Source organism: Antedon mediterranea, chromosome 10 (assembly GCF_964355755.1).
Source record: "Antedon mediterranea chromosome 10, ecAntMedi1.1, whole genome shotgun sequence".
NCBI classification, from domain to species: domain Eukaryota; kingdom Metazoa; phylum Echinodermata; class Crinoidea; order Comatulida; family Antedonidae; genus Antedon; species Antedon mediterranea.
The window spans coordinates 5,162,816-5,186,410 of NC_092679.1; the positions used below are offsets into that span (position 1 = coordinate 5,162,816).

Sequence of the window (23,595 nt, forward strand, 5' to 3'; positions counted from 1 at the left end):
CTAGTGTAACATAGAATTGAATACCAACCATAGAACAATTTATTTCTCTCAATTTAATAGTAGAGTAGCATCAGACATCAACGGGTTAAACACTTTAATATTATTATTGTTATTATTTGTTTTGCTTTCTTTTATTAGAGGAGTTTTTAAGTTGACAACCCTTAATTTGTCAATAGAAAATGATAGCAAAAGGTAAAATGATGATACTAATGATTGTACCAATTGATAATAATAAAAATGATTTTGATGGAATAATGATAATTGTGTTTAATGAAATGACAAGATTGATGAGTATTGATAACTAATAATGTGATGGTTAATTTTTAATAATATAATAGATAAAAATACTCTTAGTCGTTTACAAATTATCATAATTCATAGTGATCCAATTGAAACATTATTGCATATTTGTCTAGACAAAAGTGCATTGACCATCTGTGTTTTAAAAGCTACAAACAAGATTATTAATCAAAAATCAAAAACTTTGAACTATTTTTGTTACAACAAGTGGCATATCTGTACTCAACAGGTTTAAAATGCCTATTTTATATTTTTACACATTATATTATCACCCAATTCCCAGTGCTGTATCTCCACATAGTATCCGAAGTACAGTATCAAATGAATATTTGGTAATACAGCATCTCATTTATATCACATGTGGTGCCTGTATCATGTAAGGTTAGGTTACTATAAACACATGTGATGTTGTACAGTATTTAAACCAATATTGCTATGATACTTTGGAAATAGATACAGTACTGAGAATCAACTGATATTTATAGTCTATGTACGAAATCTACAATCTCTCTACTACCTGTATTTTGTATTCAAATGGCTATTATTACCATAACGAACATGTGCATTCACACATGACGCTGAGTACTTTGTGTTACATCAGAAAAACTTAGAAATTTAAACATGAATCATCTTAATATTACACATATGCTAACAAGTAAAGTTGTTAAGCAATTTATAGGTAACTCTGGGAGTTGTTATTAATTTTCCAGGGACATGTAATCAATCATAGCATAAGTATCCATGTAGTGTATTCTGGACACGAAGGTAAGTCCTAGCTGCTACTTGTGGAAGGCCACCGGATGAAGCTTGTTTTCCTTCCTTGGAGAATGTTATTTCCACATAGTAATGGTTTAATAGCTATTGCATAGTAGTTTTCAATGATATATAACATTTTTATGTGTTGACCGTTTCAATAACCAAGGAAGTTGATCTTAAGGCATGGGGTCAAAATGTTTGAATAAACATTTGGGTTATGTTTCTTTGTAGGTGATAACTACTAAATAAAGGCCACTATTATGGGACAATGTTTTTATTATTTTTACATTTTGTTTTGGCAGTAATCTAGAATCAGATAGTAACCAATTTAGTGAAACATTAGTAAAAATCTTTAATTCTAAATTAGAATTGTCCAAAAAGAGATGCATTACTCGACAGAATAATTAGGTTCAAAGCTTTAGTTTATGGATCACTAAAAAAGGTACTGTAAAAGTGGCTCTATATTCTCTGAACACACTAATATTTTTCAACCAGATACTAATTTACAGCTGATGTTGTTCTAATCTGATCTAGAATTGACCTAGGTCATACTGAAACTCAAATACATATAAAATATAATTTAATAATACTGTACATATTAAAATAAATAATTAATACACAACAAATAAGTTTATGGTTTATAATTTTATTGGAATAATGATATTAATAATTCTAAATGTAAATATGTGAACACAAATTGTTATAATAGAGGATATAAAATCAGAAGCATCCATGAAAATTCATAAACAACAGAAGGCCACCGGAAAAATATTTATCAGTCGTTTTTCCTTTCTCAGAAATAATTTTTTTTTATCTAAGAATGGGCTGACCATAAGTGGTTATATTAGTGCAATGGGTTATACTGAACATCCGATAGTGTTAGTAGGGGATTAGCCATAAAATATCAAGCCATAACACATTCGAAAACTGCATATCTTTTTATCTTTTCAGGAAGTCACATGACACACATCATTTAAATGTATACTGCCCTCTTTTGGAACTTGATGGAAACAATACGATCAGAAGGTTTGTGGAAAATAACAGATCTTTACCCTCTAAAAACACATAAGATTGTTGTGAACGCTTTTGTTTATTAACAATGGCGTATAATAGAGTTTAGTGAGAGTTGGCATTTATCAAAATTCAATTGTGCAGCGGACATACAATGGGTTATACCATTTTGTAAAGATCATTTTTAGAACATAGATTAGTAGCAAGTATTCAAGGTCAAGTAGCTGGGTACAATAGAATCGTTAGATCATATTACACAATCCGTATATTAAATATTGCAGAGATTTAATAGTAATAAAGCAGATGTAACCATCTACTCACATTAAGTAAACCACCTACAGTATACTCAAATTAGCCACAGTGTTCAGTTATCTACAAACTTGGGGCCTAACCAAACTAATCTGTAAACAAATGATAATTTTTGTTTCTGTTACATACATATAATACATTAACATTATTTCATGAATATTTATAATTATAAATATTTATGAATGTTAATTCAGAATGTATTATGCAAATTAGGTATAAAGCATTAACTATACTTTTACCAATAAAAACTGTTCATTTCTAAACATTACATTGAATTAAAGCCGGAAATATTACATAATAAATCAATTTTTTTTTGTCATACATTTCTAACCTACAGATATAAAATTGACAATGAAACTTCAATTACTATTAGGTTTATTAATATTATCTAAAGCGTGGTTCCCACATGGACGTAACGCATGGACGTAACGCAATGCAAGTGAATTGACCAATCACAAGCGATGCTTATTCGCTTGTGATTGCTAACTGTCTATAACTTCGGTTGCCATTGGTTAAAACGCTTGCGTTGCGTTTACGTCCCTGCGTTACGTTCTAGTGGGAACCAAGCTTTAAAACGCTTGCGTTGCGTTTACGTCCCTGCGTTACGTTCTAGTGGGAACCAAGCTTTATATTGCACTTATATTAATACTTTAAGATTTATTTGAAAAACTAAGAAATTATAAAAAACGATATAAAATATTCTGGTTGTGATGGGCAGGAAATTTTTCATATGAGCTAATCTAGAAAATGGACTACATGACATTAGATTGCAACAAATAAATTGATATTTCGTTTACGGACATTTGTAAAGAATTGTAATGATTGATTTTAGCAAAAGAAAGATTTTGTATGTAGAAAAAATATTAGAATTTACTGCAGTTACTGCAGTACTTGCTCAAGTAAAACTATAGTGTTAAATAAATAAGTGGCAAAAAAGCATTGAGGGCCTAACTAAGCATGGAAATTGTAGCAGGAAGATCATATGTGAAATTTTCTATTTCTTTACCTGTACATAAAATTTCGCTTTTCATTATAAATGTGTTTCATGTGTGATTTTCCTGACTAATAAGCATCAAAGTAAGCCCATTTGATAATGAGTGGTCAATTTATCTTGATTATAATTCCACATTTGCAAGTAATACAAGTTATAATATATACATTTCAACTTTTTAGGTACTCCCATTTCTATCTACTTTTACTAATTTTGATTAATAACCGACGACATGGAAATAAGTCTGTACCCTAAAATATAAATAAATGAATGAAAGGTTTTCAATTCAAAATAACCACTAATCGTTCACCTCAAAAATCAATGTTTGTCAAATAAGGTAATTAATATCTTGTTACAAGAAGTTGATGCACAAGAAAAGCAAATTATTTGAAAAATTCATATTAATAACGATCATAATTTTTGTTGATTTGAATTTCAAAATGTATATGACATAAATGCAGAAGAATGATGGTCAATTTTGTCTTGAAAGTTTATCCCCACAGAAAATCAATCCAAGGTTACAGCTTAATAATGATTGTTGTTTAAATAAAAGTAATTTAAAGTACATTTTTAAGTGCACTTTTTGAAATTATGTGACTTCAAGAATAAGCCACCAGCCTAGGCAATATAACATTTATGTAACAGTCCTAATTAATTGTTCTTTTCACTATGCATAGGCTGGAAATGTTATTCAATATTAGTGGATCAATAATGAATTTGAGCAGGTCAAAATACTTCTTGTTAATTTGAAAATACATTATAGATGTTTAAAGGAATAGAGCAACCACTGATACGCACCCAGCAATTTAATTCTAGAATTGTACAGCAAGCATTTTAACAAAATGGATACAACATTGTAGAAAATACTAATGTTGTTCCTATACAAAAAAATATATTTATTTATCGTTATTGTTTTTCATGTTTTCTTTGACGTTCCTGAAATATTTATTTAAAAATCTGTAATCTGATTAAATTAAAAAAATTTAGATTAATAAAATTCAGTGATGATAGTATATTTAAGTTTTAAGTTCAATACTACAAAAATGGACTCTTTAGTGGAACTTAAGAATGGATAGAAATACTAAGAACAGAACCAGTTGGACATAAGGCGCGAGACCACAGGTTAAAGAGCTTCAACCACAAAACAAACCGCAAATAAGTAATGTACAAATACTGTGGCTTATAGTTACACAGGTTAACGTCATTAAGGTATCTTATGTTATAAACAATGTTTCCTTATTCACAATTTATTCAATGATTTGAACCTACACATTTGAAAGAAAGAAGTTTTAAGGAGGCTTAACCATTTGAGAAAAATACAAGTGCTGTACTGTCACTATACCTATTTTATAATATTGAAAAAAATGTATTTGTTATACAGTAGCATTTTATTTCCAGTTTTTGGTGTTTTATAATGATATCTGTGCCAAATTAAAAAGCAATTTTTTATGTTTAAAAAATAAACAACTGAGAAATTGTTTGTTAGAAGCAAACGGTAAGCTACTATTTGAACGAAGAAAGCAACAAATTAGGAAAATCTACATTTTGAGGAAAATCATTAACAAATAGAGCAACGTTCCATAAAAAATATATTCATTATATAATTAAAAAAATAATTATTCAAAATTTCATCAAAGTGTCAAGATTCTAATTAAAAATACAATACATGGGCAACTAACCGATTTATTTTTATACTTTCATAAACTGTAATAATAACACGGCGAAGGTTAAGTAGCGTATACAGAAATTGATTACTGGCCTGTCACCTCCGAGTCTGAGCCAATTGACATTGTAGCAACATGTTTAGATTTAGACCATTCATGTGAGAATACTGCGTATTCTGATTCTGTCCAATAATTAAACAACGCTCCTATAATATCCACAAATGATTCTATACATTTAATGTCAGGCATGTGCTTTCTGTTTTACGATTTATAAATATTACAATATTCCCTAAAGGTAACTTTTTTCCTGGACAATTCCCCGATACACAATTAACCCAATTTAGACTCACTCACTAAGATAAAATTAACCATGGTATTGGTTGCGTATATTAGATTGGAAATAATTGCATTGGACTTTTTTTCTATAATTTCTTAGCCTATATTTTGATTGATATTACAGTTTTTGAGATTGATAAAAAAATGTTTGTCTTTTATAGGATCATACTAAACATGTATATATATTTATATAGGTAAAACTTAAAAAAAGAGATAAGGGAAAGGGAAGAAAAGAGAGAAAGAAAAGTGAAAGGAGAAGTAAGGGGAAAAAAAGAGAGGAACAAAAAAATAAATAAAATAAAAAAAAAATAAAAATAAAAAATAATAAAAAATAATAATAATAATAATAATAATGATAATTAATAATAACAATTATAAATAAATAAGGCAGTCAGTTTCTCTCTGTAAAAGAATAACTAAATAGAACAATAATACACAACCAAATACAGTAGAGCTAGCAAAACAGAGTTGGAGGAGCAGAGTCTTCACATATGAAGTTGGCTCCTAATACGAAGAAGAAGAAGAAGAAGAAGGATACAGTGAGTAAAATGGACAAGAAACATTTTTAATTAAACTACGGAATAAGATACGTACCACAGTAGGACTATTCTTATTTAAACTGAAATAAAAAAGAAGTTAATTGTGATGTAATAAAAGATAAGATTCACTGATTTAAGATAAATTATTTATTTATAGTTATTATATTTATAACACAAAAAACAGGTTGTTACAGGTTCAATAACATTTTCAAAATTTTGTATATTGAGTTTTTTTTTTTAAATAAACGTTTCTTAAAGTTTGATAGATTTGAAGAGCCAAATAAGAAATGAAAAATCACGAACCCCCACCCTTATAAAAAAAATGTCCATTTGATAAATTTCCAACCTTCATATTGACTGATTAAAAATACAAGAAATCCATCTATCAAAAATATATTAAAGTTCTAGATAACCATCTGCTAAAAATAAATTTCTGAGAAAAAACAATTTTATTGATTGCTGGTTTATGCTGTGGATATTATGCTGTGGTCATTTCCTACGAATTGACCCCACCTTAGGATGTAGGGGTCAGTAAGTAAACACTCGGACCATATGCTAATACACATTACGTTAAGATGTTGATAGTAATAACAAACACACGACACAATAGAATGAAATTAATTTTATTTAGCAAATCATTTTAAAACTCTTTTAAAGTGAAGTTTTTTTTTAAAGGTGAAGTAAAATAAGTCCTTTAAGTTTATATTGTAAAATTGTTTTTAGTTAGTAAGTTGCTTTTCAGTTAATCATAATATCACAAAGCATTGTATTTTATCTCTGTAAACACTCTATGTATTTCAGCCTTTGGCTGCCTTGTATGGCTTAACTGTATGAAATTAATATACAGTACCTATATAATATCATCATTTAAAAAGTTTATATTACCTTCTCTTGCTGATATAGGTTGAACTGATTTCAACATGCACTGTATACAAACACTATAAAATGTAGATTTCTTTTTATACTACATCTATTAACTTTCTAAAAGGAAAACCAAAAACAAAAAACAGACACTTTCAAGTCATGTTCTACAATATTCTATTTTACTACTGAAGTAGTGCACTGTATAAGGAAATGTCAATTAAGATTATTTATAATTTTTTTTTCTATTTTTAGTCAGACAATTCTGAAACAAATCAAGTATTAATTTGTGTACCTTTGTTTCAATACAAAAGTGGGTTTCTGCCTTTAATGTTCTAATATAAAACTCTTTTCTGGCATTTGTTCTAATTTTTAAAGTGCCCCATAGAACATTGATAATTAAGATATCTACTGAGTTTGATATTAATTCTCAAAGCCTATATTTCAAAGTAATGACACAACGATATCAGTTTCCTTCAGAGGCTCTCTGACCTAAAATGTCTCTTTTTCCGATAGTCCAATTTCTTTAGGATAAGGTTTAAATAGGTATATAATACCGGTGCCCAAATTACCATTATATTAATACATTAGTACTCAAACCCATCCTTAAGTAGGAACTTAATAATAAATACGAATGTTTTAATGAAGGACACTAGATATGTATAAGGGCACTTATTTGTACCATTAGTAAGTATTACTATTAATTAACAATCACTGTTAGTTAGTTAGTATATTAATGCTTTTTTTTATTCTGTTTTTATTTCATTTCCACGGATGTGGGATGAGATTCCGGTATATATAACAGACATGTTTATTTATAATGATTGCAATTTTTATTCTGTTTTATATAAATTCTATGTTACCGGGTTGTTAAATGTTTATCCTTGTTAATGTTATTTTGCCACCAGCACTATCAGGAGAGTCTTTTATAGCGATATTTTTTGCTTTTTGACAATCCGCCAGGATAGTGTTCTGCGCTTTTTCTCTGCTTGTTGTTGTTCTATGTTATTTACGCTTTTTGTATTGTTTTTGTATTATTTTTTCTGGATAATAAATGAAATTTCATAGAGAAAAAGAAACCACCCACCAACACAGCACAGTTATTATCAAGCTTTAGAATTGACATTTGTTCTATTTTAAAGGTAGGGTTCTCACTTGGATGCAAGGATGTAAGCGCACAAAAAGTAATTTGACCAATCATAATGTAGTGGATCAGCCAGGCTGTTGCTTCTGATTGGTCAACTTACTTTTGCGTTGCTTCCTAATGGAGACCAAGCGTTGCGGAATGGAAGATGGTATTGCTTCTTATTTCTAAAGTTAAAGAATATTGCCAACAACTTTCTGTTTTGTGGTATGTTAGTAAAAAATTTGGAAAGCAAATCATTCCACCTTTTTACTACGAATCTCTATAACTGTTTCTCCACATCATTTATATACAGTATTATATGCAAGTTATGTAATACAGAGTAATATATGTATCACATGTGATACCTGTATTATTATGGTATGATACAGTACATATGAGTACAATATACAATATACTGTATACTGTACAATATTGTACTGTACAAATGATATACAGTACTAAGAGTTGGCTACAGTATACCCCAGGATATGTTACGCTGGTCAGCGTTATACAGTATTAACACACAGAGAAAAAAAAGAATAATAATTTGACATTAAAAAAAATAGCTACCAGTTCTGTATATTCTATTAAAGTACAACAATCTCATGAAAAGAAATCTTAAAGCAATTTTGTAGTAGAGTTACTGCAGGAATTATGTAAAGTAGAAAGTACTTTACTGTACAGTACAGTATTCCTGCTTGACTGCACCTGTTGTCTTTTCAATAATAACAATGCTGTATCAATTTTATTGTAATACACTGCAGCGCATGCAGTAATGACATACTAGAAGCATGTAATATACTGCACTGTAGCTCTTATACTACAGTGTGTAGTATAAAGAATTCTCCAGACATTTTGTGTAAGAACTTTTTGGTCAAGCTCATACACTGTACTCTTATAAATGCTTCTCACTTTTCATTTTTTTGAGCTAAGATTGAAATAATACAAAGACCTATTGTTTCCTATGTAAACATCTACTTAGTAATGGTAAATTTGATTCCATCATTCTTTTTTTGTAATGTGCCTTTTTATCCCTCATTTTATCAACACTCAAGATTCTACTTGACTCTTGACTTCTAATACAGTAGCAATTATTGTTAGGAATTATTGTTAAAGTTTTCTGAACAATAAAATACAGCAGGTTAAAGATGTTTGGCGGGTGGTCGGGGTGCGCATGACTAAGTATCACAGGTCAGAAATAATAAAACATATTTGACCTGAATTTGGTGCTTTGTACGAATTTAAAACCATCACATTTTATGCACTTCTATTTTTAGATTTATTTCTTGGTACTGTAGTATATGGACAATTTGCAATTAATTAAAAAAAGGAAAAGTTGTCAATGACAACATTTACTTATTAAATAACTTAGTATGGGTGTTAAATGTTATAATTTGAGTTTAAATGATAACTATGATATATGTTGTTAAATGTAGCATGTTTAATGTTCTCTTTGAAAGAATCACATTATGATATTAAAAGCTTTTATTAAAATCCTAGTAGTAATGTCTATCCACAGTTATACTATCATTGCATTAAGTGTATACTTACTAATTTATCATTGTAATGTTAAATTATTAGCTGCCCAGTGTTTGACAAATGGCAGACAAACTTTTGAAAGTCTGATATCAACTTTTGCAGCAAGAGAAATATCAACTTCTGCAACAAGGTAGGAGTTATCAACTTTTGCAACCAGGTAGGAGTGATGGCCTATCAACTTTTGCAAGCAGGCAGGAGAGACATAAACTTTAGCAAGCAGGTAGAAGTTATTAACTTTAGCAAGCAGGTAAGAATTATCAACTTTTGCAAGCAGGCAGGAGAGACATCAACTTTTGCAAGCAGGTAGAATAATGTCAAATTTCCAGGTTTGAAAATATCAACTTTTACAAACAGTGCCCTCTCTAGTTTTAGCCCTATGTAAACTAGAAAACAGAATTGTTTGGTATTTTATCATCAAAGGATCTTCAATAAATTGGAACACATCCCCAAACCTCTTGACTCCAATAGAGATTGCCACAACTTTTCCAAGTATGTTTTGTAGCCCAAATCTGGCTATTACTAGGATAATAAATAAATATATTTAAAGATTTGTGTACTTGAAAATATTGTCTTTGCAAGATCAACTAAGGATCTATTTTTTATTTATGATGTCAGTAAATAAGAAACCTCGAAATAAACACTAGACCACTTTAGAGAATTAGGCATTACGCTTTTCACATTTAATTATATTCTATGTACTTCAAATGATTAAAAATTTAAATTATGAAAAATAGTGAACTTAATATTACAATTTTGGATTTTATTCTGGTTATGGAGTCTACGTCACTTTATGAAATAACAAGGCTAAGTAACCACATACGCTGTACACGGTTCACTGGTTTTAATGTGCTTCAAGATACGGGCAGATTACGGATTAGTCCGGCCTAGCATAAGCTAATGTAGCAATCCATCTTTTTATTGGACATTCTCAAGGTCATGCAAGACATTTTCTAATGACTTGCTTCGTCACTCGTAAATTACTGAAAATTGCAACATTTGCATGAGAATTGATTCCCATTATTATTATTATTCTTATTCTTATCTCAATATTCAGACAGACTACTAAAAACATGATGATGATTATGATGATAATGATGACAATGATGGTGATGGTTATGATGATAAAGACGATGGTGATGGTTATGATGATGAAGACAATGACGGTGATTATGTTGATGAAGTCAATGACGATGATGATGATGATGATAACAATGATAGTAGTGATGATGATAATGATAACAATGATAGTGATGGTGATGATAATGATGGTGAGGATGATAATGACAATGATAGTGATAATGATGATAAAAATGATGGTGATGAAGATGTCGACAATGATGATCATGATTATGATGATGCTGATGATGATATTACAATCCAATAACCTGGTTCTAGTGTAATTATTTACAGTATTTATTACAGTATAAAGACTCACACAGCCCTTATCATATCCCTTTACCCAATCCTTCTCTAGAAAACATTGCATATTTTTTAGTCTGCATGATGATGAAAAACATTACAACATAATTCTAAAATCTATCTTGAGATAACAAATTCATTAATTTTTTCCAAACTAAATTAACAAAATGGTTCATTTTCATAATTTTATGATTGATATTTCAAGGTTAAATGAAAACAATAACAAACTAATATATACTGTCTGTTTGAACAAGTCTGTACAAAAAAAAACTCTATTATCATACTATTTACACTGGTAGGTGACTGGACAAGTTAGTATTATGATTATTATAAAATATTCAATAAAGTACTGGTATTTCAAGAAAAGCACTTATTCTATTAATTAGTAATTGTCCCAAAAGGCCAAAAAAATTGGGAAATTACTGAATTAACATTTTCAAGCTTTATTGTATTGCCAATTAAAACATTAATATACAGTAAAAGTTTATTAATTACTAATACAATTTTTTTTTTAATATTCATTATTATTTCTATGTAATTGTAAACAATTTTGTACTTAGTATTTTTATATTATTACTGTTCAGGAATAGGGACATTGGTCATGTATAAATGCAACACAAACCAAAAGTGGTGTTGGTAGTCTATAAGTGCTAGCTAATACTTGGACATTGGCATATTCTCTCTAAAAAGAGAGCTACAACTCGAATATTTAAAATTTATGAAACACCACTATCATATAATGGTACATTCCATTAACTCTGCCCTCAGGTGGGAACATCCCAACACGCAACCATCATCATTTCTTTTCGAGAAATGGTAGAAGTAAAATGTCTCAATAAAGACAGCACATAATATAAATGATGATTTTGGTTTAGTTTTTGTGTAAAAATATTTCCACTATTTGCAGATTTGTTATAATATATTAATTATATATAATTTCCAAGGACAGTACATATATTGACCAGTCATGCATGCAATCCATAAACAATACGTTGGGTGATGTAAAGCCATTCACCCTTCGTATAGTACAACTGCAGCTAGACAGTAAAATATTATTAACCCAATTATTTTGATATATTTAGAACAGATAATGCAAATATTCCCATTAGGACAAATGATGCATTTTCTCTGTGTAAAATTAAAGTTGAACAGACTTTGAAATATAGAAATGAATATAATAAATATAATAATAAATCGTAAAGATATGTTGAAATAAGGTATGATGTGGAACAATAAAAATAGAGAGTTCCAGCGATTGTATATCTTTTGTTTTTAAAAGAATATACATTACAAAATACATACACATCAGTATTGCTATGTAAACTGTATATAATATAGAGTATAGAGTATTATCCCATGCCACAAATTTAATTAGGCTATATTCGGACACAAGACTGGTCAATTTCATTAATGAAATTCAAGGATAACCTCACCCCCTAATTTTCCTAAAACATCATAATTACCTAGTGGACTATACTCTGCCATACACTGTAAATCATAAAGGTAACATTTAATGTCATAAATAAACATTAATGGTTGTTAATCAATGTTATACACAATATTATTAAAAGTACTCAATTTCTAAAAGCTATAGAAAAAAAGATTTTTAAATATATAGTTTATAAAAGGTCTTACAGTATTATTAATATCAGACTCACCAAATATTTGCATATATACTAGCATCTATTTCATTTTATTGGTCTTGCAAATTTCATAAAGTGTTATTGCCCCTATCTCATTATGTATCTAGATCAAATAAAGGTTATTGGCTGTGGCCATCAGTGGACAGAGGTGCTTTTAACCTTGGACTGACTTTCCATTCAAATGTACAAAGACAATCATATTGAATTACTTCGGCAAGCGAGAGACAAATTACTCGATTAAAAATGAAGAAGGATCCTCTACAACAATCAACCACATCCATGACAAACTGAATTTAAGACCTTGTTTTTAAAAATTAATTTATTAAATATTAATATTTTTTTAATGTTTTAATTATGTATGGACAAGTTTTCCACAAAAGAAATTTTGCCTATATTTTAAAATAGAGTTTCCATGACATTGACAAACTAAATATTTTTTGAAATAATTTTATAATAATAATATTATTTGTTAATGTTTCGAAAATGATATCTTTAAATTAAATTATCAATAACAAAAAAAGTCGTATACTGTAAGAGTCGGCTTCAGCTCAGATTCCCATCAGATTTTATTGACCTGACTATGAGCATGTTGAATAAAAAATAATGGCGGGAGCTGTAAAAGGCTTCGTGAAAACAAAACATTGAGCAGCGATTTCATTTGATGGAGCCACAACCTGAGCAAGTGTGAAAAAAACTTTAGGATGGGATAAATATAAGTACTGTACGTTCATCACATATTCCACAATGAGGCAATAGTTACACAACACACCTTGTGTTAAGCAATTGGAATAATCACAAGAGAAGTATTTTACTTTCACTTGCATTGACAATAGTTATTAAAATCAGATATTGACAAAATAATAATGATATATTGATTTAGTTAATGGAAAATTACAAATAAGGTTAATATTTCTTTATCCTACATTAGGTTTCTCCCCAAACAGCAATAAGAAATAAATTTTATTTCCATATTTATAACTTTCCCTTGTTAATAGTTTAAAATAATACTCTATTGCATCCACTATTACCCTCAAATATTATGTGGTTAAGACAGTGGAACTGTAATCAATAATAAATATCTGCCAGAGTTATTCCTGTCTCAATCGGTTCGTGTGCACTTTTAAGAAGCTGCTACAACTTTTGAGATGAGTAAGGGTGTTTTTTTTTTTATAAATCATATTTAATGAGGGTGATCCATCCAGCAATTGCTGATCATTAGGGACCCTCAGAGGGAGAGGTTCAGAAGACAAACATACACAAGATTCTCTACATAAACAAAGTCTTATTACAAGTCTTTGGGAGTGGAGTTGTAATTGTATCCTTAGAAAAAATCCTGACATGTGACGGGACTTAAACCAAGGACTGTTGGAGTGGTAGCCAAGCATCATAACCTCCAAGCCACAATTCCACTCTTAAAAAATGCATATATGCCCAATAAGGGTACAACTTTTGAGATGAGTAGAAGTTACCCTGTTAGTAGTTCACACAGTAATGGAGAGAAAAGAAAATGCCAGATTTCATAACATTTCATTTCATATATGACATGACTCCTAGGAGAGGAACATGTAGTGTAACAAAAGTCGATATAAAGTTTGCGTACACCACGTGTATTAGTTCTGAAAAGAATTGTTGAGTTTCTCGACGTTTCGATCAATATGCTTTGATCATCCTCAGGAGTGAGAATGCAGAAAGTCCAGGAAAAAAAAAAAAAAAATCTAAGTTCACAGCACCATCCATCTAATGGCGCTATAGAAGATTTACAGTAGTACCAAAAAATTAGAATAAAATACAGTTTTAGCTAATGTTCAATTATTTATAAAATATTTTGGTTTTATTTGTATAATGGTTTTTGTTTAAATAATGAAACTATTACTTCTGCGCTACTGTACAGTACCTCCCACAAATACCCCTACCTTATATTTACTACCTGACCAAAATATTATTGGGTCATGTAATGAGTTTTTTTTATCCCATATCCTACAAAATCAACTGATATCAAACATTAACACATTATTATACTGATCTAAAAAATAAACGTACAGTAATAAATCACATTAAATGTAAAAATGTAAATAGTTAAACATTGGATTTCAGCTAGTAATACGTGTTTGAACCTCGGCGAGATTTTACCTTCTTTATCGTTGTTACTTAATCTTTAAGTAATGGTAGATGATTTTGCAATCGGTACACACCTTAATGACGGTACTTAAGACAAAATGACTGATCCTAGGATTAGTAGGATTTATAATGGATTTAGTTGGGATTTACTTATAAAGTACAATGTGTGGTATTCTGTAAGTGTGAAACTACTCTAAAGTTGTACTCTTTCAATCAACAGAAAACAAACTCTGTCTCTGCTGATGAAGATGCTATGCATTAAAACTAAAGAAAATATAAAATTAGAGACTATTTTAAGTAAAGATGATGATAATTATGATCAAGATAAGTAAATGATGAAGAAAAACAACATCATGTTAAACATGCTAAGTACTGCATGAATTAAAAGAAATGATATTATAAAGATGAAGATGAAATAAACATGTTAATTATAATAGTGACATTCCAAACGTGATGATTATGATCGAAAGTGAGGATGATAATAAAATGATGATGATGATGGTAATGCTGATTATAATGATAATGATGATGGATAATGATGACAGCGGTGATATGACAACAAACTTTATTCAGAATAGAATTAAGCAAGTTCTCCAATTGCAAATGAATATGGTAAACATTGGCAAACCATGCTTATCGAGATTTCATTGGGTCTGTTTCTGCTGAAAAAATCAAAATAATCGATTTTTTCCAATCACCGCAAACCACAAAAATAATCGCGTTGCAATTGAAAATTGCTACGACTTTAATCGGTTATTCAGGTAATCGGTTTTTAAAATCACGTCATCATTCCCCCACAGCGGAGTTCAAGTTATGAAAGGCCGATGAGAGTTGGTTTGTTTTAACATCGTATCGCTGCCTAAAACTCTCACATGTAGGATTAAAAATTACTCTTACGTAAAGCTATATTATTTGTAAAATAAACATCTAGGCCTACTACCGTACCACATACAACAGAATAATGATGTTATATTAATAAGAACACGTCGGCGAAAAAAGTTCGTTTCGCCGTTCGTTGGTTCTACCTTCGGCCTGCTAGGCCTATAGGCTATATATTTCTACCAAAACAAGTCAACAGACAACAGGCCTAAAAAATGACATGTAAAACATCGTTAGCCTGGACTGGTGGTATGTAACGGGTGTACTTGTAACACAGAATCCTGGAGTCTCTCGGTATAATTCTCCCCCACAAAATAATACAAATCAAATGTTTAACATTTGATTGTTATTCGGTATACATCGCGATCGTGGTTTTGCTGATCGTCGTCGATATCGCGCAAAACAGCATGCTTTGTTACGTGAATAAGTTTGTCATACTCTAGAGGTCAAAGTGAGGTCAATAATCGCTATTTGTGTTGCAGCTCAAAACTGCTCCGCAATAATCGGTTAAAACAAGAAATAATCGATTAAAACACGCAATGGATTGAGTGTTTTTAATCGGTTATTTTTAATCGGTTATTTTATTTTGCGCCGTTTCTGCTGCCCAAAAATAATCGATTAAAAAAATAAACGGTTAATAATCGATTATTTCTGCTCAGCAGAAACAGGCCCATAGACAAAGTCTAAAGCACAGTACTACAGTATACACAGTCCACTACTACTTAATTTAATCAGATTTGTAGACAAACTATTAATATTCATATAAAGAAAACTAACTTACACTCAACTATAAGTAAAAAAGCAAGGTCACCTTATTATAGACAACAAAAAAATGTATATATAGGTTTTGTTTGCATAGCCTAAATAAAAAGAATTCCTTAGGCTATTTAAGCCCAGCCACATTTAAGAGTTTTGTTAGGTGGAACAATCAAATGCTTAGCCATCAAACCATGTGTAAACATTACTTTCAATATTATTTAATGATCAGAAAATAACTGTGTGTGGAGAATATTGTTATTTATTCCATACAGTTGACCATAAAAAATGAATCTATAATTGTGAAATCTAAATATACTGTAGCACTACAGTATAGACTAAGTTAAAACATTGTAAGATTGTACTAAGAATTAAACCATGTTACTGTATGCAACCTTTCATAGTCAGTAACCCACATAAAAACTGACTAAATTTGCAAAAGATAGTTTGTGGGAAAGGCCAGACCAAAATGACCTTCTTAAAGGGTGCGTATCATCATAAAAAAAAAGCAAGTGCCCATTTACCCAATAAAGTATTTTCAAGATGTAGACACCCCTTGCCTGAAAGGGACGATGACTCTACTGTTGGTGTGGAGAAAAAAACAAATTAAAGGCACAAATTAGTAATACCTATCTACTATTGGTTACAAGTTCTGGTGGGTCTTTATCACAGTACTTAAAGAATACTAAAAAAACAATGTGTGGTAATTTTTGTACTAATAATTCAAGTTTATTTTAATACGGAAAATACATTACTGTATATGGCTCTGATTTTTAATATGCTGCAGATAAACTAAATAGGAAGACTATTGAGGAAACTGCACCAACATATGCACAACACATTTTTGTTTATGTTTTTTATACTTATGCTAGTTCGGTCAGTAAAAAAAAAATTTCTCAAACCGGAGTCCAGACAGGAAGTTGTAAAGGATAGGTTAGAATCCTATCTGATCTGGCCATTACGTGATCATTGTATCTATATTCTGTGTAACAATGATAATATCCTGATTCACAGAATCTTAACCAACATACCCCAACAGAGGCACAATACATTATTGAATTTACCTAAATTATGTAGATTTGTTGTTTATTTTATCTAAAAGGAATATTCACAAAGATAAAACCGTAACACAAATAATATTTTTCTTAAATTTAACCTAAAAATGTGTATACATTTTTTTAGGTTCAAAGGATAATCAAACACAAGATCTCACATTCCTATCAAATGTGAGCATTTCTCTTATTCCTATGAGACTCTTACTTCCCAAAACCTGATCTTCATCATAAAAGCATAAATTTAGAAACATCCCTTTAGAAAAGATATAGTACCGGTAGCCATAAATTGACCCATTGTAGTATTGACCGCAACAAATAAACCATAAAGGCATTTAATCCTATTATTATCACCGACCAGTTCCAATTCATAACTGAATGGTCCGACTATACTGTCTAGACAGTAACAAGTTTAGTGAGAAATCTGTGCACTTTATCTGTGTTGGTCACTATTGACGTAGGTGATTTCATCTATTAGTATTATAACAGTATTTTCTTTCATCAAGTCAGTCACTTATTACAAATTCTTTCATGATGATATAATGTGTCTTTATCACCTTTTTAACATTTGTTGTATTTTTATATCGTACTGATACTTGCATGTTTGGCCTCTCACATTCACCGCCCACTACCATCAACATGTCAGACCTTTTCAAACAAATTTCACCCAGTCATATTTTATTTATATACTTTAGAATTCAATAGAATGAATTCTGAATCATCTATCAGGCTATTATCATCCTTCTTCATACAAATAGCATTCTTCTATTGCTACAATCATGGTTACTGATACAGTAATAAAAACATCTTCTGTATTTTAAAAAGAGATTTTTTACAGTTTGCAATAGTACCCAACCCAATGCAAGGCGGCAATGCAAGTACAGTAATGTGCAAGATGTCTGTACTATTGCTTGCATTGCGCATACGTCATTACGCTGCGTCCAAGCGGGAACCAATCTTTTTAAGTAAATGTCACTTACCTTTTGTGTCAACATCAAGAAAAGCATTTAAAGTTATCATTTGCTGAACTTAACTGGCCTAAAGTAAATTGTAGTTTGGCCACTAAATCGTTAGCGTATGGAATTCTTGGACATGAACGTTCCAAACATGAATGATACCTCTCTATCAACATCTTTTATTAACATGCAGTGTTTTGTCAACATTTCTATGAATTACAGCACTTGTAAAAGCCACTGTCTGTAACCTACTAACATTATGAATAGTTGGTATAATAAACACTTCTTAGGTTTCTCAACTTTGTGAAGGTTCTACTAACAGTTCCCGGTCAGAGAAACACAATGATCGCCCACCTAAATACTTTCTTGTTGTAATGAAATTGACGAAGTTAGTACAGTAGTCTGTGACTGCTTCTTCCAGTACATTAGTGTACTATGGTAACTCTACTGCACAGTATATCCAGGTTGATGGATATTACTATATTAGGGGGATGGCAGGGGGATAGGGAAAGGAGATGATAGGGAAGGAAGGGGGATAGGGATGGAAGGGGGATAGGGAAAGAAGATGATAGGGAAAGAAGACAGGGAAAGAAGATGATAGGGAAAGAAGATGATAGGGAAGGAAGAGGGTAGGGAAAGGAGATGGTAGGGAAAGAAGATGATAGGGAAAGAAGGGGGATAGGGAAAGAAGGGGGATAGGGAAAGAAGGGGGATAGGGATGGAAGGGAGATAGGGATGGAAGATGATAGGGAAAGAAGATGATAGGGAAAGAAGATGATAGGGAAAGAAGATGATAGGGAAAGAGGAGGATAGGGAAGGAAGATGATAGGGAAGGAAGATGATAGGGAAAGAAGATGAAAGGGAAAGAAGATGAAAGGAAAAGAAGAGGATAGGAAAAGAAGAGGATAGGGAAAGAAGATGATAGGGAAAGGAGATGATAGGGAAAGGAGATGATAGGGAAAGAAGATGATAGGGAAAGAAGATGATAGGGAAAGAAGATGAAAGGGAAAGAAGATGAAAGGGAAAGAAGAGGATATGGAAAGAAGAGGATAGGGAAAGAAGACGATAGGGAAAGAAGATGATAGGGAAAGAAAAGGATAGGGAAAGAAGAGGATAGGGAAAGAAGATGATAGGGAAAGAAGATGATAGGAAAAGAAGATGATAGGGAAAGAAGATGATAGGGAAAGAAGAGGATAGGAAAAGAAGATGATAGGGAAAAAAGATGATAGGGAAAGAATATGATAGGGAAAGAAGATGATAGGGAAAGAAGAGGATACATTCTGTGTAACAATGCTAATCATTCCTATGAAAACATATACAACTATATAAGTATGAAGCAAAAACAATAGGAAGAGGGGTAGGGGAAGAAGAACATGAAGATTTAAACATTCTTTCTCAGAAGTACATAACAAACACGGTTTCATTTAGGACATATTGTGTCGTTAGTGTGTAAAACCACATGGAGGAAGTGACCAAACAGGCCCCAATATCACTGAATACAGTATTGCACAAATTAACATTATGCAACTAGTTCCCTATTAATTAGTTCCCTATTAATGTGATAACTTGAAATAAATTAAATAATGGTACTTCTTCTTATTGGCTTATTACTTTTTCACACCATAATTTTTTCAGATCAAATGTAGCATTAAAATATGTCTTGTTTATTTAAATACAAAACAAGCTTTACTTTTTACTAATGAATATGCATAATCTATGATTGATTTATGGTAATAAATTATGAATATGAATATAACTGTAATAGATTGATTAATTTACAATTAACATTTAGTATTAAAGAGTCAATGGTGATAAAAATAAGAGCAAAACCAACTATTGATTAATTTAATAGGTTGAATGTATGAGCTCAAGTAAAGAGTGACATGTGAAAGCTAAGTGAATACTTAACATTAAGTTTCTTTGGGTCGGAGCTGGGTTGAAATATTTAGCAAGATGCCTTTAGGCTGTTAGTGAAAATATTTTGGGGTGGGTAATCCAAAAATAAACATTTTATATATATAAATATATAGGCTTCAACTGAAATGTAATGTAATTTCTATATATATATATACAGTAGAATATTTGTTTAGGTTTATTTTATCAGTACAGTAGTATCTAATTGCTAAGTTGTGTTTTGTGAGGAGCCTCTGTGGTAAATAATTGATTAAAAAAAATACTCTACTAATAAATAAACAATTTTTATTTTTATTTCAACATTTATTTTTATTCAATACTTTCAATACAAATACCAATAAGATTAAAAATCATTTTAAAGACAATATCATATTTTGATGATTTAGTTACAATATATAAAGTTATCTATAGAAAAGAATAAAATGAAAATATAAAAACAAAATAGGTACTATTTAGTATCAATTAAGCAATACTTTTACATAAATATTTCTTTGTCCATTTTAACCAAGTAAATTATTTATAAAAATGAATGTTGAATGGAGAGTCTGTACTAGGAATATACTTGACACTGTTGCAGGTTTAACAATGTTAAAAATGAAAGTGATAATCATTATTATTGTACATTTTATGAAATATACAAACAGAGGTTTTCACAGAGTCCATTACTATTATAGCAGGCAGTGAATTTTACAACAAAGACGCGAATCGTAATTCTCCCGTTTTCTCCCCCAAGCCATTAATAGTCGTTGATGCCAAGAGGTCAGAGAGGTCATTTCTAGATTATCAAAGGTTTATACTCTTGTTTCCTGGCGAAAAAAATATCAAATGTCCTCAAAAATCTTATAAAAAATTCACAACAATTTGAGAGAATCATTTAAAAGTTCTGGTCAATAAAAAATTAGGTAAACTTAATATATTACAAAGGGATGACGAGCTGTTGTGATTAACATTTTTACTTGGTCAGTCTCTGCGTAATTTGTTCCAAGGACTCGTCGTCTGGTCGGCCATTTTATTATTACCTCGTTCTTTTGCTTCGTCTCTATGAATTTATTATATAACCTTGTGTTAGGGGGAAAATTGGGACAATAAAACCTAGATACAATTACCTATAATAAATGAAGTCATCCAGAGGACACAATAAGAACCTCTCAATATAAATATTCTAAGGATTCCATATAAATCAGGAAGAACAATTTATCATTAAATTAACATCAAAATATAGCCTACAAATACAATTTAGCTATTAAAAATTCATCAATTCCTTATTTTTTGTTTAGAATAATTGTAATTATCTTTTTTTAAATAGGCCTATATTGTAAACTTGCATTATTTGTACAGTATTTATTTCTTTCATTTATTCTTTGTATTTTCTATATTAATGTTCCCATTACCTAATAATTCATTCACTTTCCTTTCTCACAGGTTGTTCAGTTTAAGCTGCATACTTAAGGTGGATCAACAAACAAAAGATAATGGACAGACGGACAGACTGGATAAAAAGAAATGTTCACGTTTATAAACATTGTATTTGTTGTGTTATGTGGCATCTCATCTTTATCAATGAACTTCTTGTTTTTATTAGAAAGGAACAGAAGAGTTTTCAATTTATTCACAAAAATAAGCTAAGATACTAAACAGGTAGAAATGTTTAAAAATTACTGTACAAAACAGTTGACTTTAATAAATTGTTTGATTGTTAAAAAATTTTATGTACTGTACTGTACAGTAAAAAGTTTTAAATCACATTTTTAATACTGTTTTGTTGTAGAACAAATATATTTTATTACCATTTTTTACAACACTATAATTAATAATACATGAAAGTAAATCAAATTAAATATGAGTCAGCAATCATATAATAATATATTGTTAAATTTACTATTCATTTTTTTTTCAATTAAAGCGGATATAATATGCAAAATTATCATTTATAACCAGGACTCTTTAACCAATTGAAACTTAGAAACAATAATTAATTTAAATTGTCCAAGTGCTATTACATTCAATGCAACAGATACTTTTTTAATTCAATTAAATTTATTTTTAAAGTGAATAAAACTCATACATTTGACAATTAATATTAACAGTCCTTGTGCTTTATTAGTAGTTCCACAAGTTTATAACTAAATATAATTCATAATTATATAATTTTAAAAGGAAATACATACATACTGTATGAAAATAAGTAAAATGTTCAGCTTTAATTTTAAAATGCAAAACCTATTTGATAGACCATTGCTGTATACTAACTGATTTTAAGAGTTTTGTATTAAGTGAAATTTAACTTGATAATTTTAAGTGGGTCACAGTTTTTATAGCAAGATGAAAATGTTTACCTTGACCCCATTAGCTAGTCCCAACTCCATTTTTAACCTTTCGCACCCAGTAGCATGGGTTTATGGATCGTTGAAAGTCTCCTATTGGTGAAAGTTGCAATCATCAAAGACTAATCAAACGTCAGTTTATAAAGTACAAGTGACATTACTGCAGCAATGTTTTATATAACATTCTTTAACATGTTAAAGGACTTTTTCCCTCAATCACTCATACACAGGCCGGCACTAATTGAAAGGGGAGTAAGGTTAAAACTAGGCTAAGGGAAACCGTGGAACAGAAGATAACCGAAAAACTGTTTTCTTAGCCACCGTTTCCTGGACAAATTCCAGACCGTTTAAACAGAATACAGAGGGTGCTATGCTGGAAGAGTCAAGGGGCAAATATTATCAGAATTTAGACAAAATAAACCGTTTTAAGGATATTAATAATGACACAGTAATTGGCTATCAAATAAAACTAAAGAATGTATATTATAAATATAAATTTGAAGTAGGAGCTGACTGGCAAACAAACTACTGTACCATTTTACAAGATAATCAAATATTTGATTTAACTATGATTAATCTTGATATATTGTCTTGTATATACTAGACGACGCATCTTTAGAGGACGTGTCCGTTTTGTTGCATGAATCATCACAAATTCCTCATGTTAATGCTTCTCTACCGAATACAGAGCTGATCATACAATAATATTTAGTTACAAGGACACAAAAAAATGTGAAATAAATCGAGTTTGCAAGCTCAACCTTGGCCTATTAACAAGTACGACACTACATGTCGTAGATAGGTAGTCATTTCAACTTGTTTATCATCATAAAAATTAACTTTAAAATGATCATAAACACTAAAGTGCATTTAAAAGAAAAAAAAAAGGCTGCAAGACGCTATGCAACGATCAATGCTACAGTACCTCACAACACAAAAGGCCTTCATCAGCTTGAAATAACACAAAAAATGCTGTATGATCGTGTTTTTGCTCAATTATTGTCCAAATCCAGCTGGTTCGAAAGACCTAATGTGTTGGTTCCGAGGCCTAACTCAAGGCTAAAAATTTTAAATATAATGAATGCACTTATTGTTATTACAT

At 30.3% G+C, this 23,595-nt stretch overlaps 1 protein-coding gene and 1 long non-coding RNA gene across 3 annotated transcripts in view; one reads left to right on the top strand and one right to left on the bottom strand.

Moving 5' to 3' along the window:
- The window catches only part of LOC140060228 (B-cell lymphoma/leukemia 11A-like), a 71,945-nt gene that overhangs the window by 36,649 nt on the left and 11,701 nt on the right, over positions 1–23,595 (bottom strand). The gene's annotated exons all lie outside the window — the stretch shown is intronic.
- On the top strand, positions 821–21,827 carry LOC140060240 (uncharacterized). 2 transcript variants are annotated; one of them, XR_011847301.1, is made up of 4 exons: positions 821–1,065; positions 2,008–2,082; positions 9,475–9,679; positions 21,592–21,827. It is a non-coding gene; the product is annotated as an uncharacterized lncRNA (long non-coding RNA). The 2 variants fall into 2 exon arrangements; XR_011847300.1 differs by lacking the exon at positions 821–1,065 and having other exon boundaries at positions 1,704–2,082.